General features: G+C 45.2%; 1 protein-coding gene and 1 non-coding gene across 2 annotated transcripts in view; one reads left to right on the forward strand and one right to left on the reverse strand.

Annotated features, from left to right (window-relative positions):
* Positions 1-17,708, forward strand: part of LOC135513369 (transcription elongation regulator 1-like protein) — a 131,458-nt gene that overhangs the window by 34,756 nt on the left and 78,994 nt on the right. The gene's annotated exons all lie outside the window — the stretch shown is intronic.
* LOC135513404 (5S ribosomal RNA) lies at positions 1,745-1,863 on the reverse strand. Its single transcript, XR_010451525.1, has one exon. It is a non-coding gene; the product is annotated as a 5S ribosomal RNA (ribosomal RNA).

Here is a 17,708-nt window from a genome sequence, read left to right on the forward strand (position 1 = left end):
CATGTTTAATAATACCATGTGTTAAATAATACTAAATGTTTAATAATACTACATGTTTAATAATACTCTGTGTTTAATAATACTACATGTTAAATAATACTACATGTTTAATGATACACCATGTTTATTAATACTACATGTTTAATAATACTCCATGTTTAATAATGTAATGACCTGACTAGATCATAAATGAACAATTGTCCAGACAGAGGCTTGAGTTTGCGAATTGACGGTTTATTAAACCAACTTTACACAGGCTACTGTTTGGGCCGTAGCACACGCCAAAAAGATGACAGATAACCCACAAGCCAATTGTGACCTTCTCTTGGGAAGCCCAGACGTAAGAGAGAGAGAATAAAGGCTGAACCTGGTCTTAACTTCAAATGCCCACCCCCCTGCCCAACCCCCCTCCACGCCACTCCGCCAACCACCAGGATGCCCGGCATCAGAACATTCCAGGCATTCCCGTGATTGGCAGATAGCAGGTTGATTGACATGTCGGACCCTGCGAACACCGGGTACTGGTCAGTACAACACAACCACCTCCTAGCCTAACACATAACACACAGCTGTCTGTGCGGGTCGCTACACAGCCCCCCCACCACAAAGTCCCTCGTCCCCGAGGGAACAAACAAAGTCTCTGAAGCGACCCGGAGGTCTCCTTTACCTGCGTGGCCGTGATGGTCGCAGAGTGCCCCTCTGGGAACCAGGGGATGAAGGCAGGGATATGGGGGACAAGGAAGCGGGAACGGGTAATGCAGTCCGTGGCTCTGGGGAACCACGCGGTGACACAGGGGGGGAGACAGGGGGAGTGGGCTGTCTGGAGCCTTGTCTGCGGCACCTGAGGGTGGGTGCCTGGAGAATGTCATTGCCAGAGAGGGGAATTGTGGGGGTTCCTGGGGTTTGGGGAAAAGAGGCCCCTCTGTATGGGGCTAACCTGTCCCGGTGCAGTGCCACCTTTCTCCCCCTGGGAGGAAGCTGCACCCTGTACACAACCTCCCCTACCCTCTCCAGGACACTGCAGGGTCCCACCCAGTGACTGTCCAACTTGGGGCATCTGCCTTTTTTCCTTAGGGGGCTGTAGACCCAGACCAGCTCCCCAGCCACAAAGTGCCTTCCCCGGGTGTGCACGTCATAGTTCCTTTTCTGCCTCACACCTGCATTCACCAGCTGCTCTCTAGCGAAGGTGTGGGCTGTCTCCAGGCGGTCCTGGAGTCTCCAGGCATACTCCGGCCCCGGAGGAACATGAGGGCTATCCAGGGGCCGACCAAACGCCATCTCCGCAGGGGTGCGGATCTCTCTCCCCAGCATGAAGAGGGCAGGCGTGCACGAGGTGGATTCTTGGACAGCGGAGCGGCATGCCATGAGGACCATAGGCAGGTGCTTGTCCCAGTCACGCTGGTGTTTGGAAGAGACGATGGCCAGCTGCTGTCCAAGCGTTTTGTTGAAGCGCTCCACAAGGCCATCACTTTGAGGATGGAGAGGAGTAGTGCGGGTCTTGTGCATACCCAGCCTCTCACACATGGTGGCGAACACACGGGACTCAAAGTTTCTGCCTTGGTCGCTGTGGATGGACTCTGCAGCTCCAAACCTGCTGAACATCCCCGCTGTCAGGGCGTCGACGATGGTCTCTGCCTCCTGGTCAGGCAGAGCATAGGCCTCGGGCCATTTTGTGAAATAGTCCATGGCCGTGAGCACCCAGCGGTTTCCACTGTCTGTGGTGGGGAACGGCCCAACTACATCCAAAATACAGCACCTGGTATTCCCAGGCGGTCTCCCATCCAAGTACTAACCAGGCCCGACCCTGCTTAGCTTCCGAGATCGGACAAGATCGGGCGTATTCAGGCTGGTATGGCCGTAAGCCACATCAGACCTGCGGCAGCCACCCTCTCCAGCACACGCCGGAGCGCCCCAGGGCTGACTGGAAGGAGCTGCCATGGGCCAGGATGTCATCGAGGTATACCAGACACTGCCGTCGGGGGATGCCATCCAGCACCCTGTCCATCAAACGCTCAAAAGTAGCTGGAGCGTTGCACAGGCCAAAGCACAGGACCTTTAACTGCCAGTGTCCTCTGTTAGTGGAGAACGCAGTTTTGGCTCTGGCCTCTGGGGAGAGGGGCACCTGCCAGTAGACACTGCGGAGGTCTAGTGAGGAGAACCAGGAGGACCCCCTAACCAGGTCCAGCGACTCATCGATACGTGGTATGGGGTATGAGTCCTTCCTGGTTACCTCATTCAGCCGCCTGTAGTCCGCACAGAACCTCAGCTTGCCTCCCTTCTTCGGAACCATGACGACTGGTGCCGCCCAGGGGCTGTCTGAGGGCTCAATGAAGTCTGCCCGCTGCATCTCCAACACAGCCTTGTCTGCCGCCTCCTGGCGTGCCAGCGGGATACGGCGGGGACGCATCTTGATGGGTCGAGCATCACCTGTGTCGATCTCATGCTGCACCAGATGAGTCTGACCCACCTCTTCCTCACTCAACGCAAAGCTGTCTCTGAATTCAAACAGCAACTGCCACAACCGTTCCTGCTGCTCAGGGTCAAGACCAACACAGTTCCTCCCCCATATCTCCCTCACTGCAGACAGTGTCCTCTCCTCTCCCATCTGGGGTAGCTGGGCTGGGGGTTGCGGCCCGGGCTCACAGAGGGCTGTGTCATGGAGGTAGCTGGGGGAATGTAACACACCGCCGTAGGTGACAGGGGGACTGGGGAAAAGTCACACACAGCTGTGGGGGAGGGGCGCAGCCATGAGTCTCTGCTGCTTTAACTGTTGGAGTAAAGGGTTTGTTGGGTTGAGTGAATGTGACATTAGGGGGAGCCATGGTGACTTCCGTCCCTCCCTGGAAGCTCAGTGTGCCCCTATTTAGGTCTAACTGGCAGCCTGTGCTCCTAAGAAAGTCCAACCCCAGGATACAAGGGTCCTGCACAGCCGCCACCCACACAGGATGACGCACAGTCCTGCCCCCTACTGTCAGTGTCATTATTCCCTTCCCTTTCATGGGTGCCAGCTCACCTGTGACTGTGCGGAGCTGCACAGTTGTAGGCTAACACTGAGTCCAACCTGGCACAATATCTGGCCTCACCAGGGTTACTGTGGACCCAGTGTACACCAGGGCGGAGCAGGGCACCCCCTCCACAGTGACAGGGACATGACAAAAGTCCCCAACACAGGTCCGGCCCACCACAACAACAGGCTCCATCCGCTTGCCCTCGTCTGCTTCTGGGGGAAGTGGAGCCTTGCTTCCCCGTCTGTGACGGTGGGCTCCTCCTGAAGATGATGGTGGTTGGGATAGAAAGCCAGGGGTCCGCACTACCCGGTCTATGCGGACCCCGAGCCGTTTCCCTGAGCTCTGGGGGACATGGGGCAATCTCGGCGCAGATGGCCTGGCTGGCCACAACCCCAGCAGACCCTGGGACCAGGGCTTGTGTTTCGTGCCGCCTGTAGCGACACAGCCCGAATGAGTTTTGTCATTTCGGCCACCCAAGCAGGCTTTTCCGGCTCCGGGCTGCTCTGCCCCCAGCTCGCACAGAGGGTGTGTCTCCCTGCACCCCCACCAAAGCCCCAGCTGAAGCCCCAGCCCACACCAGCTCCCTCTCCAAAGCCATCTCCAAGGCTGTCTGCAATGACTCAGGATGAGCCAGCTGGGTCTGTATGCGCAGCTCCGTAGGAGAGAGCGCCCGTATGAACTGGTCCCGTGCTAGCTCGCTCTGCACGGAGGGGGCATGTGAGCATATGCCCGCCGAGAGAGGCTCTCAATGTCATTAGCTAGCACCCGTAGAGGCTCTCCAGGCTGCCTGCGTCTATTACTCAGTTCGGAGCGCAGTAGCCCGGGCTGTACACACTGTCCATAGCGCCTCCTCAGTGCTCCCACTAAAGCACCATAATCATGCCTGTCCTCGGGGCTAATCAATATCAAACAGGCCAGAGCTTCATCCGTGAGGCATAAAGCCAACTGCAGTGCCCTTTCTTCATCCGACCACCCCCTAAAATGAGCTAACAGTTCAAACTGAGCATGGAAAGCTTCCCAATCCGCCTTACCGGAATACTTCGGGGTCTTAACAGATACGGACGCAGCCGGGAACTGGGCGCCGCCATGTTTGTTTACATCCTGAGCCCCAGATTCCTCGTCATGCCGCGTCGACGTCGCCACTCGGTCCGCCCACCAGAATCCGCGCGAAATACAGACGACGAAGCACTCATGCCCGCTTCAGCCGCCATCGCTCTAACGTCCTCCCTCAAGCGGCCTCTGCGCTCCGACGCCCTGGCGATCTCCTCAGACAGAACCCCCGACGTCCATTCACACGCACCTCCTTGGCCATAATCGTCCCCTACCTCCACCTTCACTTTCGGATTCCTCGACGCATTTTTAATCCCCGTTCTCACCTACGGTAGCTAGCCACATAGGTCAGCTAGCTAGCTGGCTAACTTGTATTAACGTTTTTACTTCTGACACCAATGTAATGACCTGACTAGATCTTAAATGAACAATTGTCCAGACAGAGGCTTGAGTTTGCGAATTGACGGTTTATTAAACCAACTTTACACAGGCTACTGTTTGGGCCGTAGCACACGCCAAAAAGATGACAGATAACCCACAAGCCAATCGTGACCTTCTCTTGGGAAGCCCAGACGTAAGAGAGAGAGAATAAAGGCTGAACCTGGTCTTAACTTCCAATGCTCCATCCCCCTGCCCAACCCCCCTCCACGCCACTCCGCCAACCACCAGGATGCCCGGCATCAGAACATTCCAGGCATTCCCGTGATTGGCAGATAGCAGGTTGATTGACATGTCGGACCCCGCGAACACCGGGTACTGGTCAGTACAACACAACCACCTCCTAGCCTAACACATAACACACAGCTGTCTGTGCGGGTCGCTACAATAATACTACATGTTTAATACTACTACATGTTTAATAATACTCCATGTTTATTAATACTACATGTTAAATAATACTACATGTTTAATAATAATCCATGTTTATTAATACTACATGTTTAATAATACTGCATGTGTAATAATACTACATGTTTAATGATACTCTGTTTTATATTACTCCATGTTTAATAATACTACATGTTTAATAATACTACATGTTTAATAATACTCTGTTTAATAATACTCTGTTTAATAATACTCCATGTTTAATAATACTACATGTTTAATAACACTCGGTTTAATAATACTCTGTTTAATAATACTCCATGTTTAATAATACTACATGTTTAATAACACTCGGTTTAATAATACTCTGTTTAATAATACTACATGTTTAATACTACTCTGTTTAATACTACTACATGTTTAATAATACTACATGTTTAATACTACTCTGTTTAATAATACTACATGTTTAATAATACTCCATGTTTAATAATACTACATGTTTAATAATACTACATGTTTAATAATACTCCACGTTTAATAATACTCTGTTTAATAATACTACATGTTTAATAATATTACATGTTTAATAATACTACATGTTTAATAATTCTACATGTTTAATAATACTACATGTTTAATAATAATACATGTTTAATAATACTCTAATAATACATATTTATAGAAGATAGGACATACAACACAACAGGAAATGGTGGACTTGGAGAAACCATAGTGGGCCTTGGAGAAATTATGTTGTGTGAGAGAGTTGTATGCTCTGTACAGATTATTATTGTACCTATATAGTCAGATTATTATAGTACCTGTATAGTCAGATTATTATAGTACCTGTATGGTCAGATTATTATAGTACCTGTATGGTCAGATTATTATAGTACCTGTATGGTCAGATTATTATAGTACCTGTATGGTCAGATTATTATAGTACCTGTATAGTCAGATTATTATAGTACCTGTATGGTCAGATTATTATAGTACCTGTATGGTCAGATTATTATAGTACCTGTATGGTCAGATTATTATAGTACCTGTATAGTCAGATTATTATAGTACCTGTATAGTCAGATTATTATAGTACCTGTATGGTCAGATTATTATAGTACCTGTATAGTCAGATTATTATAGTACCTGTATAGTCAGATTATTATAGTACCTTCAGTGGGGCCAAAAAGTATTTAGTCAGCCACCAATTGTGCAAGTTCTTCCATTTAAAAAGATGAGAGAGAGGCCTGTAATTTTCATCATAGATACACTTCAACTATGAAAGACAAATTGAGAAAAAAAATGCAGAAAATCACATTGTAGGATTTTTAATTCATTTATTTGCAAATTATGGTGGAAAATAAATATTTGGTCACCTACAAACAACCAAGATTTCTGGCACTCACAGACCTGTAACTTATTCTTTGAGAGGCTCCTCTGTCCTCCACTCGTTACCTGTATTAATTGCACCTGTTTGAACTTGTTATCAGTATAAAAGTCACCTGTCCACAACCTCAAACAGTCGCACTCCAAACTCCACTATGGCCAAGACCAAAGAGCTGTCAAAGGACACCAGAAACAAAATTGTAGACCTGCACCAGGCTGGGAAGACTGAATCTGCAATAGGTAAGCAGCTTGGTTTGAAGAAATCAACTGTGGGAGCAATTATTAGGAAATGGAAGACATACAAGACCACTGATAATCTCCCTCGATCTGGGGCTCCACGCAAGATCTCACCCCGTGGGATCAAAATGATCACAAGAACGGTGAGCAAAAATCCCAGAACCACACGGTGGGACCGAGTGAATGACCTGCAGAGAGCTGGGACCAAAGTAACAAAGCCTACCATCAGTAACACACTACACTGCCAGGGACTCAAATCCTGCAGTGCCATACGTGTCCACCTGCTTAAGTCAGTACATGTCCCGGCCCGTCTGAAGTTTGCTAGAGAGCATTTGGATGATCCAGGAAGATTGGGAGAATGTCATATGGTCAGATGAAACCAAAATATAACTTTTTGGAAAAAATTTAACTTGTTGTGTTTGGAGGACAAAGAATGCTGATTTGCATCCAATGAACACCATACCTACTCTAAAGCATTGGGGTGGAAATATCATGCTTTGGGGCTGTTTTTCTGCAAAGGGACCAGGACGACTGATCCATGTAAAGGAAAGAATGAATGGGGCCATGTATCGTGAGATTTTGAGTGAAAACCTCCTTGCATCAGCAAGGGCATTGAAGATGAAACGTGGCTGGGTCTTTCAGCATGACAATGATCCCAAACACACCGCCCGGGCAATGAAGGAGTGGCTTCGTAAGAAGCATTTCAAGGTCCTGGAGTGGCCTAGCCTGTCTCCAGATCTCAACCCCATAGAAAATCTTTGGAGGGAGTTGAACGTCTGTGTTGCCCAGCAACAGCCCCAAAACATCACTGCTCTAGAGGAGATCTGCATGGAGGATTGGGCCAAAATACCAGCAACAGTGTGTGAAAACCTTGTGAAGACTTACAGAAAACGTTTGACATCTGTCATTGCCACCAAAGGATATATATATATATATATATATATATATATACATAACAAAGTATTGAGATAAACTTTTGTTATTGACCAAATACTGATTTTCCACCATAATTTGCAAATAAATTCATTAAAAATCCTACAATTGTAACGGGATTCTTCCGTCGAAGGAGAGGAGGACCAAAATGCAGAGTGGTTGAAATTCATGTTTGTTTTTAATAAGAAAACTATACAAGAATAAACTACAAAAACAACAAACGTGTAAACCCGAAACAGTCCCGTGTGGAACAAACACTGACACAGGAGACAATCACCCACAAAACGCCACACCAAGCAGGCTTCCTAAATATGTTTCCCAATCAGAGACAATGACTAACACCTGCCTCTGATTGAGAACCATATCAGGCCAAACACAGAAACAGACAAACTAGACACACAGCATAGAATGCCCACTCAGATCACACCCTGACCAAACAAAACATGGAAACATACAAAGCAAACTATGGTCAGGGTGTGACAACAATGTGATTTTCTGGATTTTTCTTTCAAATTTTGTCTGTCATAGTTGAAGTGTACCTATGATGAAAATTACAGGCCTCTCTCATATTTTTAAGTGGGAGAACTTGCACAATTGGTGGCTAACTAAATACTTTTTTGCCCCACTGTATATGGTCAGATTATTATAGTACCTATATGTCCAGATAATTATAGTACCTATGTTAGGTGAGAAAAGATTTTTAGTGTTATACCTGAGTATTTTGAGTCTTGTCTGAGTCTTACTCTGAATACCTGAGTGTATTGAGTCATCCTCATTTCTCCTGGGAACGACTAAATTATAATGATTAATTACTCACATGTCTCAGACACCAAGAACATAATTAAAAACATCACAGCGCGTTGGCTCGGAGTTGGTTTGCATACCAAATGGCAATCTATTACCTATATGGGGCACTACTTTTAGGGTGCCATTTTGGACACCCACATTGAAATTAAACCGTAGCTATAACCAGTGATGTTACTGTAGGGAAAATAAGAGGGTCATTCATGAATGTAGTTGTAAAATGTTTCCTCCACAGCAGATATCAGGTGTTGTGTTCATCATAATAGAAGTGTTGAAAACAAGAGGGGAGTGGCTTCATGTGGGGTTGTGCCCTAAATGGCACCCTATTCCCTATGGGACCTGGTCAAAAGTATTGAGAATATACAGCGAATAGGGTCCCTTTTGGGGGCGTAACCTTGGAATGTTAACCCATCAGCGATAGAAGTGGGTGTAACCTACCCTGTCTTGGTAAAGAAACATGTAAAAGCATTTCCATGTGTATTGTTGACATCTGGTAGTGATGGGGTTGGTAGTGATGGGGATGGTAGTTAACGGTAGTGATGGGGTTGGTAGTGATGGGGTTGGTAGTGATGGGTTGGTAGTGATGGGGTTGGTAGTGATGGGGTTGGTAGTTAACGGTAGTGATGGGGTTGGTAGTGATGGGGTTGGTAGTGATGGGTTGGTAGTAATGGGGTTGGTAGTGATGGGTTGGTAGTGATGGGTTGGTAGTGATGGGGTTGGTTGTTACTGGTAGTGATGGGTTGGTAGTTAATGTTTGTGATGGGGTTGGTAGTAACTGGTAGTGATGGGGTTGGTAGTGATGGGGTTGGTAGTTAACGATAGTGATGGGTTGGTAGTTAACGGTAGTGATGGGGTTGGTAGTAATGGGTTGGTAGTTAACGGTAGTGATGGGTTGGTAGTTAACGGTAGTGATGGGGTTGGTAGTGATGGGGTTGGTAGTGATGGGGTTGGTAGTAATGGGTTGGTAGTTAACGGTAGTGATGGGTTGGTAGTTAATAGTAGTGATGTGTTGGTATTGATGGGGTTGGTAGTTACTGGTAGTGATGGGGTGGTAGTTAATGGTAGTGATGGGGTTGGTAGTTAATGGTAGTGATGGGTTGGTAGTTAATGGTAGTGATGGGGTTGGTAGTAACTGGTAGTGATGGGTTGGTAGTGATGGGGTTGGTAGTTAATGGTAGTGATGGGGTTGGTAGTTAATGGTAGTGATGGGGTTGGTAGTAACTGGTAGTGATGGGGTTGGTAGTTACTGGTAGTGATGGTGTTGGTAGTTACTGGTAGTGATGGTGTTGGTAGTTACTGGTAGTGATGGGGTTGGTAGTTAAAGGTAGTGATGGGGTTGGTAGTAACTGGTAGTGATGGGTTGGTAGTTACTGGTAGTGATGGGTTGGTAGTTACTGGTAGTGATGGTGTTGGCAGTTACTGGTAGTGATGGGGTTGGTAGTTACTGGTAGTGATGGGTTGGTAGTTAATGGTAGTGATGGGGTTGGTAGTAACTGGTAGTGATGGGGTTGTAGTTACTGGTAGTCATGGGGTTGGTAGTTACTGGTAGTGATGGGTTGGTAGTGATGGGGTTGGTAGTTACTGGTAGTGATGTGTTTGGGAGTTACTGGTAGTGATGTGGTTGTTAGTTACTGGGAGTGATGGGTTGGTAGTTACTGGTAGTGAAGGGGTTGGTAGTTACTGGTAGTGATGGGTTGGCAGTTACTGGTAGTGATGGGGTTGGTAGTTACTGGTAGTGATGGGGTTGGTAGTTACTGGTAGTGATGGTGTTGGTAGTTACTGGTAGTGATGGGGTTGGTAGTTACTGGTAGTGATGGTGTTGGTAGTTACTGGTAGTGATGGGGTTGGTAGTAACTGGTAGTGATGGGTTGGTAGTTACTGGTAGTGATGGTGTTGGCAGTAACTGGTAGTAATGGGGTTGGGTAGTAACTGGTAGTGATGGTGTTGGTAGTTACTGGTAGTGATGGGGTTGGTAGTTACTGGTAGTGATGGGGTTGGTAGTAACTGGTAGTGATGGGGTTGGTAGTAACTATTAGTGATGGTGTTGGTAGTTACTGGTAGTGATGGGGTTGGTAGTTACTGGTAGTGATGGGGTTGGTAGTAACTGGTAGTGATGGTGTTGGTAGTTACTGGTAGTGATGTGGTTGGCAGTTACTGGTAGTGATGGTGTTGGCAGTAACTGGTAGTGATGCGGTTGGGTAGTAACTGGTAGTGATGGTGTTGGTAGTTACTGGTAGTGATGGGGTTGGTAGTTAATGGTAGTGATGGGTTGGTAGTTAATGGTAGTGATGGGTTGGTAGTTACTGGTAGTGATGGGTTGGTAGTTACTGGTAGTGATGGGGTTGGTAGTTAATGGTAGTGATGGGGTAGGTAGTTACTGGTAGTGATGGGGTTGGTAGTTACTGGTAGTGATGTGGTTGGCAGTTACTGGTAGTGATGGGTTGGTAGTTACTGGTAGTGATTTGTTGGTAGTTACTGGTAGTGATGGGTTGGTAGTTAATGGTAGTGATGGTGTTGGTAGTTACTGGTCGTGATGGGGTTGGTAGTTACTGGTAGTGATGTGGTTGGCAGTTACTGGTAGTGATGGGTTGGTAGTTACTGGTAGTGATGGTGTTGGTAGTTACTGGTAGTGATGGGTTGGTAGTTACTGGTAGTGATGGGGTTGGTAGTTACTGGTAGTGATGGGGTTGGTAGTTACTGGTAGTAGTTGGGTGGGAAGTTATTGGTAGTAGTGGGTTTGGTAGTTACTGGTAGTCGTGGGGTTGTTAGTTAATGGTAGTGATGGGGATTGGTAGTTACTGGTAGTGATGGGTTGGTAGTTACTGGTAGTGATGGGGTTGGGAGTTACTGGTAGTGATGGGTTGGTAGTTACTGGTAGTAGTGGGGTTGGTAGTTAGATGTGGGTTGCTGGTGTGTTAGTGGGTCATTTGACAGCATGGTAAGATAATGGGGCATACACAGGGATGAATAGTTTAATTGTCATTAATTGTTTTTCAATCTGGCACTTAATACAGCAAGATGAGGCGCATATGATGGATTCTTGGGTTTATTTCACTTTTCATCTCTTAGCTTGTATGCAGAAGGAATTATGTTGGTTTATTGATTGTGCAATTAGCAAAGACAGACAAACAATAATGTTAGCTTTCAAAATGAAAAGGTTAATCGTTATTTTTGCCATCAATGCTTTATCTTGATCAAATCACACAATGACACATTCTGCAAATATACACACATGCTTGTGCACTCACACAGACACACACACACTCACACACACACACGCACACACACACGCACTCACACTCACACAGACACACACACACACACACTCACACAGACATACACACAGTCACACTCACACAGACACACTCACACACACAGACACACACACATACACACACACACACACACACACACACACACACACACACACACACACACACACACACACACACACACACACACACACACACACACACACACACACACAAACACACACACACGCACGCACGCACGCATGTACGCACGCACACACACACACTCACTCACACAGACACAGACACACACACACACACTCACACTCACACAGACACACACACACTTCGGTGTTTGATCAGAGAGCAGCTGGTGTGTGGTTATCCTCTGCGAATACAGATTGAGATTCCGTGCTTTGCTCCCTGATTCCTCAGAGAGGTGCATTCTGGGGGGGCAATCAGATCTCACTCCACGCCTCTGACACCCCCCCAAAGGTCGAGAAAACAAAAGAGCATGAAATTAATTAGAGAATTAGTTAATTCATTCATTATTAATGAGTATGTTTGTGTTTGTGTGTGTGTGTACGAGTGTGTATGCATCCAAGGTAGAAAGTGTCAAACTGCATATCTGATTACAATAATTAGTGAAATTGGTGCGTGGAGCGAGCCATCATGTTGATCTGCTTTAGCTGATGGTCATATCATAACTCGAGCACCAGAACTCTAGCTGGTAGTCAGTGTACGTCCCCAATGGTACCCTGTTTCATATATAGTGCACTCGTTTTTTTACTAGGGTCCGTAAGGCTCTGGTCAAAAGTAGTGCACTATACAGGGAATAGGGCATCATTTGGGATGTACAGTATAGGCATCTGTTGTCATAACTAACTTTGCTAGTTCAATATAGGTCAAGTTTTGTGGTAATTTTTGGTAGAGTTTGGTGGAAAGGGAAATACAATTCTGTCCATAATACTTTTCCTTCTGCCTAGTTGCTAAGATACGGTTAGCTTGTCGTTGGATGACTGTGGGTGCCATTTGGAATGCGGTCTATACTCTTCTCCAGCAGGTTCTCACACACTGCGTTCACACTGCGTTCACACTGCGTTCACACTGCGTTCACACTGCGTTCACATTGTAAATATGGTATTGAACTGATCCTGTATATACAGTGCATTCGGGAAGTATTCAGACAACATTACTTTTTCCACATTTTGTTACGTTACAGCCTTCTTCTAAAATGGATTAAATAAAATAAAAATCCTCATCAATACCCCCACACAATACCCCATAGTGAAAAAGCAAAAACAGATTTTTTGAAATGTTTGAAAATGTATAAAAAATAGAAAACAGAAATACATTTTTTTTTTGCATAAGTATTCAGACCCTTTGCCATGAGACTCAAAATTGAGTCAAAATTCCATTGATCATCCTTGAGATGTTTGTACAACTTCATTGGATTCAATCTGTGGTAAATTCATTTGATTGGACATGATTTTGAAAGCCACACACCTGTCTATATAAAGGCCCCACAGTTGACATTGCATGTCAGGATAAAAACCAAGCCATGAGGTCGAAGGAATCGTCCTTAGAGCTCCGAGACAGGATTGTGTTGAGGAAAAGTAACCCAAAACATTCTGCAGCTTTGAAGATCCACCCCCCAGAACACAGTGGCTTCCATCATTCTTAAATGGAAGAAGTTTGGAACCACCAAGACTCTTCCTAGAGCTGACCGCCTGGCCAAACTGAGCAATAGGGGCAGAAGGACCTTAGTCAGGGAGGTGACCAAGAACCAAATGGTCACTCTGACTGAACTCCAGAGTTCCTCTATGAAGATGGCAAGCGTCACGTCTGGAGGAAACCTGTCACCATCCCTACGTTGAAGCGTGGTGGTGGCAGCATCATGCTGTGGGGATGTTTTTCAGCGGCAGGGACTGGGAGACTTGTCAGGATCGAGGGAAGATGAACAGAGCAAAGTACAGAGATCCTTGATGACAACCTGCTCCAGAGCGCTTAGGACCTCAGACTGGGGTGAAGGTTCACCTTCCAACAGGACAACAACCCAGCCAAGCACACAGCCAAGACAACGCAGGAGTGGCTTCAGGACAAGTCTCTGAATGTCCTTGAGTGGCCCATTCAGATCCCGGACTTGAACCAGAACGGACATGGAGAGACCTGTAAATAGCTGTGCAGCAACGCTCCCCATATAGCCTGACAGAGCATGAGAGGATCTGCAGAGAAGAATGAGAGAAACTCCCCAAATACAGGTGCGCCAAGCTTGTAGCATCATTAACAAAGAAGACTCGAGGCTGTAATTACTGCCAAAGGTGCCTCAACAAAGTACTAAGTAAAGGGTTTGAATACTTATGTAAATGTAATATTTCATAATTTAAATATTTTTTTTATTTTTTTGCATTGTCATTTTGGGTATTGTGTGTATTTTGATGAGGGGTGGGAAAAATCTAATTTTTCCATTTTAGAATAAGGCTTTAACAAAACAACAATTTTAAAACGTTAAAGGGATTGAACACTTTCTGAAGACGTTGTCGCTTCTTACTTCTATCCTTTTTAAAACTTTTATTTATTGTCTGTTTTTGTTCTACCTTATGTTATATTTTATTTATTGTCTGTTTTTGTTCTGTCTTATGTTATATTTTATTTATTGTCTGTTTTTGTTCTACCTTATGTTATCTTTTATTTATTTATCCTTTTTTAAACTTGTATTTATTGTCTGTTTTTGTTCTACCTTATGTCATTTTTTATTTATTGTCTGCTTTTGTTCTCTCTTATGTTATTTTTTATTTATTGTGTGTTTTTGTTCTCTCTTATGTAATTTTTTATTTATTGTCTGTTTTTGTTCTATCTTATATTATTTTTTTTGTGCTACATTGTTTATTGATTACTGCATCGTTGTGTTCGGGGGTTTGGCAAGAAAGGCATTTCACTGTGCTTGTGCATTTGACTTTAAAACTTGAGGATTTCCAGTGTTGACGCCCTCCTCCCTGAGTAAGAGCTCAGGTGCTTATGTCTGTGGACGGCAGGTTTGCCGCTTACAGACATTGATGCACGATTTATCATTTGATTATATGAGAGAAGAGTGTTTGAGGGAAATATATTTCAAACGGCAGATACATGCAAATCCACCCAGCTATTTATATATTTGTGGGAGAAAACAAAGACTCCGGCATGTCCTTTTTTTACATTTTTTAAAATAAATATGATGAAAGTGTCACGTTGTTTAGTGCAAGCCGCCACACTTTACGGAGATAGAAGGCTCGTCTCTGACACGGTGATGCCATACTTTCTGTTCAGACCCCTTCTGTAGGTTTAATAGCCTACTACTTTCAGTAAGTGCAAGATGAGGATGCTAGGTTACATTCCTGTTCTAGAGAAACTGCTGTGTTTCCTAGGGGTTTACACAGGGCCTTTACAATAGAAACTGCTGTGTTTCCTAGGGGTTTACACAGGGCCTTTACAATAGAATCTGCTGTGTTTCCTAGGGGTTTATACAGGGCCTTTACAATAGAAACTTCTGTGTTTCCTAGGGGTTTACACAGGGCCTTTACAATAGAAACTGCTGTGTTTCCTAGGGGTTTATACAGGGCCTTTACAATAGAAACTGCTGTGTTTCCTAGGGGGTTTATACAGGGCCTTTACAATAGAAACTGTTGTGTTTCCTAGGGGTTTGTACAGGGCCTTTACAATAGAAACTGCTGTGTTTCCTAGGGGTTTATACAGGGCCTTTACAATATAAACTGCTGTGTTTCCTAGGGGTTTATACAGGGCCTTTACAAAAGAAACTGCTGTGTTTTCTAGGTGTTTACACAGGGCCTTTACAATAGAAACTGCTGTGTTTCCTAGGGGTTTACACAGGGTCTTTACAATAGAAACTGCTGTGTTTCCTAGGGGTTTATACAGGGCCTTTACAATAGAAACTGCTGTGTTTCCTAGGGGTTTATACAGGGCCTTTACAATAGAAACTGCTGTGTTTCCTAGGGGTTTATACAGGGCCTTTACAATAGAAACTGCTGTGTTTCCTAGGGGTTTATACAGGGCCTTTACAATAGAAACTGCTGTGTTTCCTAGGGGTTTACACAGGGCCTTTACAATAGAAACTGCTGTGTTTCCTAGGGGTTTATACAGGGCCTTTACAATAGAAACTGCTGTGTTTCCTAGGGGTTTATACAGGGCCTTTACAATAGAAACTGCTGTGTTTCCTAGGGGTTTATACAGGGCCTGTACAATAGAAACTGCTGTGTTTCCTAGGGGTTTACACAGGGCCTTTACAATAGCATCTGCTGTGTTTCCTAGGGGTTTATACAGGGCCTTTACAATAGAAACTGCTGTGTTTCCTAGAGGTTTACACAGGGCCTTTACAATAGAAACTGCTGTGTTTCCTAGGGGTTTATACAGGGCCTTTACAATAGAAACTGCTGTGTTTCCTAGGGGTTTATACAGGGCCTTTACAATAGAAGCTGCTGTGTTTCCTAGGGGTTTATACAGGGCCTTTACAATAGATAATCTCTGGTGGATAAGGATGTGTTTCTAACCCAGCTAATATTGATTTTATACCTTCATTTAACACGGCAAGTTAAAAAACAAATTCTTATTTTCAATGACAGCCTAGTGGGTTAACTGCCTTGTTCAGGGGCAGAACGACAGCTTTGTACCTTGTCAGCTTGGGGACTTGAACCTTGCAACCTTGCGGTTACTAGTCCAACACTCTAACCTCTAGCCTACCCTGCCGCCCCAAATAAACCTCCTCACTACTATAACTTAGAAATCTAATAATAATAGGAAAAACTGCTCTGAGAGAAACTTTTATTTAGGAAAAAGATAAAGTCTAAACCCGTAGAATGCAGGGAGATGTTTTTTACTCGGCATAGTTGCACACGTGGAGTATTGAGTCGTACGGTGACACAACCAACGCATGGTAAAAGAGTGTGATGTATCTGAGTTGATACAGACTGGTTGATGAGCACTGCACTGGGGGAAGACTTGGTACTTCACAGCAGGACTCTGGTCAAATCTAGTGCGCTATTTAAAAGAGTGTGATGTATCTGAGTTGATACAGACTGGTTAATGAGCACTGCACTGGGGGAAGAGTTGGTACTTCACAGCAGGACGCGACTGTAAACTGGGCTTCTGGTACTGTGCTTCACTGTACCCTAATTTATATACTGAAACACTATGGTGACCCGTCCCAAATCGCATCCTATTCCCTATATAGTGCACAGCCGGGCTCTGGTCAAAACTAGTGCGCTATATAAGAGACCTACCATTTGGGACGTACGCTATGCCTTCACCCAGAAAATGCAGGGTTGTTTTCAATGTGTTGTGCAATGTTTGACTTTCATTGTAAGTTTGACTTTCTCCGCAGGGAGGTCACAGAGTAGTATCTCCACAGAGTAGTTTAACCACAGAGTAGTATCCCCACAGAGTAGTGTCCCCACAGAGTAGTATCCCCACAGAGTAGTATCTCCACAGGGTAGTATCTCCGCAGAGTAGTATCTCCGCAGAGTAGTATCCCCACAGAGTAGTATCTCCGCAGAGTAGTATCTCCACAGGGTAGTATCTCCACAGAGTAGTATCTCCGCAGAGTAGTATCTCCACAGAGTAGTATCTCCGCAGAGTAGTATCTCCACAGAGTAGTATCTCCGCAGAGTAGTATCTCCACAGAGTAGTTTCTCCACAGAGTAGTATCTCAACAGAGTAGTATCCCCACAGAGTAGTATCCCCACAGATTAGTATCTCCACAGAGTAGTATCTCCACAGGGAGGTCACAGAGTAGTATCTCTACAGAGTAGTATCTCCACAGAGTAGTATCTCTACAGAGTAGTATCTCTACAGAGTAGTATCTCCACAGGGAGGTCACAGAGTAGTATCTCTACAGAGTAGTATCTCCACAGGGAGGTCACAGAGTAGTATCTCCACAGAGTAGTATCTCCGCAGAGTAGTATCTCCACAGAGTAGTTTCTCCACAGAGTAGTATCTCAACAGAGTAGTATCCCCACAGAGTAGTATCTCCACAGAGTAGTTTCTCCACAGAGTAGTATCCCCACAGAGTAGTATCTCTACAGAGTAGTATCTCCACAGGGAGGTCACAGAGTAGTATCTCTACAGAGTAGTATCTCCACAGGGAGGTCACAGAGTAGTATCTCCACAGAGTAGTATCTCCACAGAGTAGTAACTCCACAGGGAGGTCACAGAGTAG

The sequence above is a fragment of the Oncorhynchus masou genome, chromosome 24 (assembly GCF_036934945.1).
Source record: "Oncorhynchus masou masou isolate Uvic2021 chromosome 24, UVic_Omas_1.1, whole genome shotgun sequence".
NCBI lineage: Eukaryota > Metazoa > Chordata > Actinopteri > Salmoniformes > Salmonidae > Oncorhynchus > Oncorhynchus masou.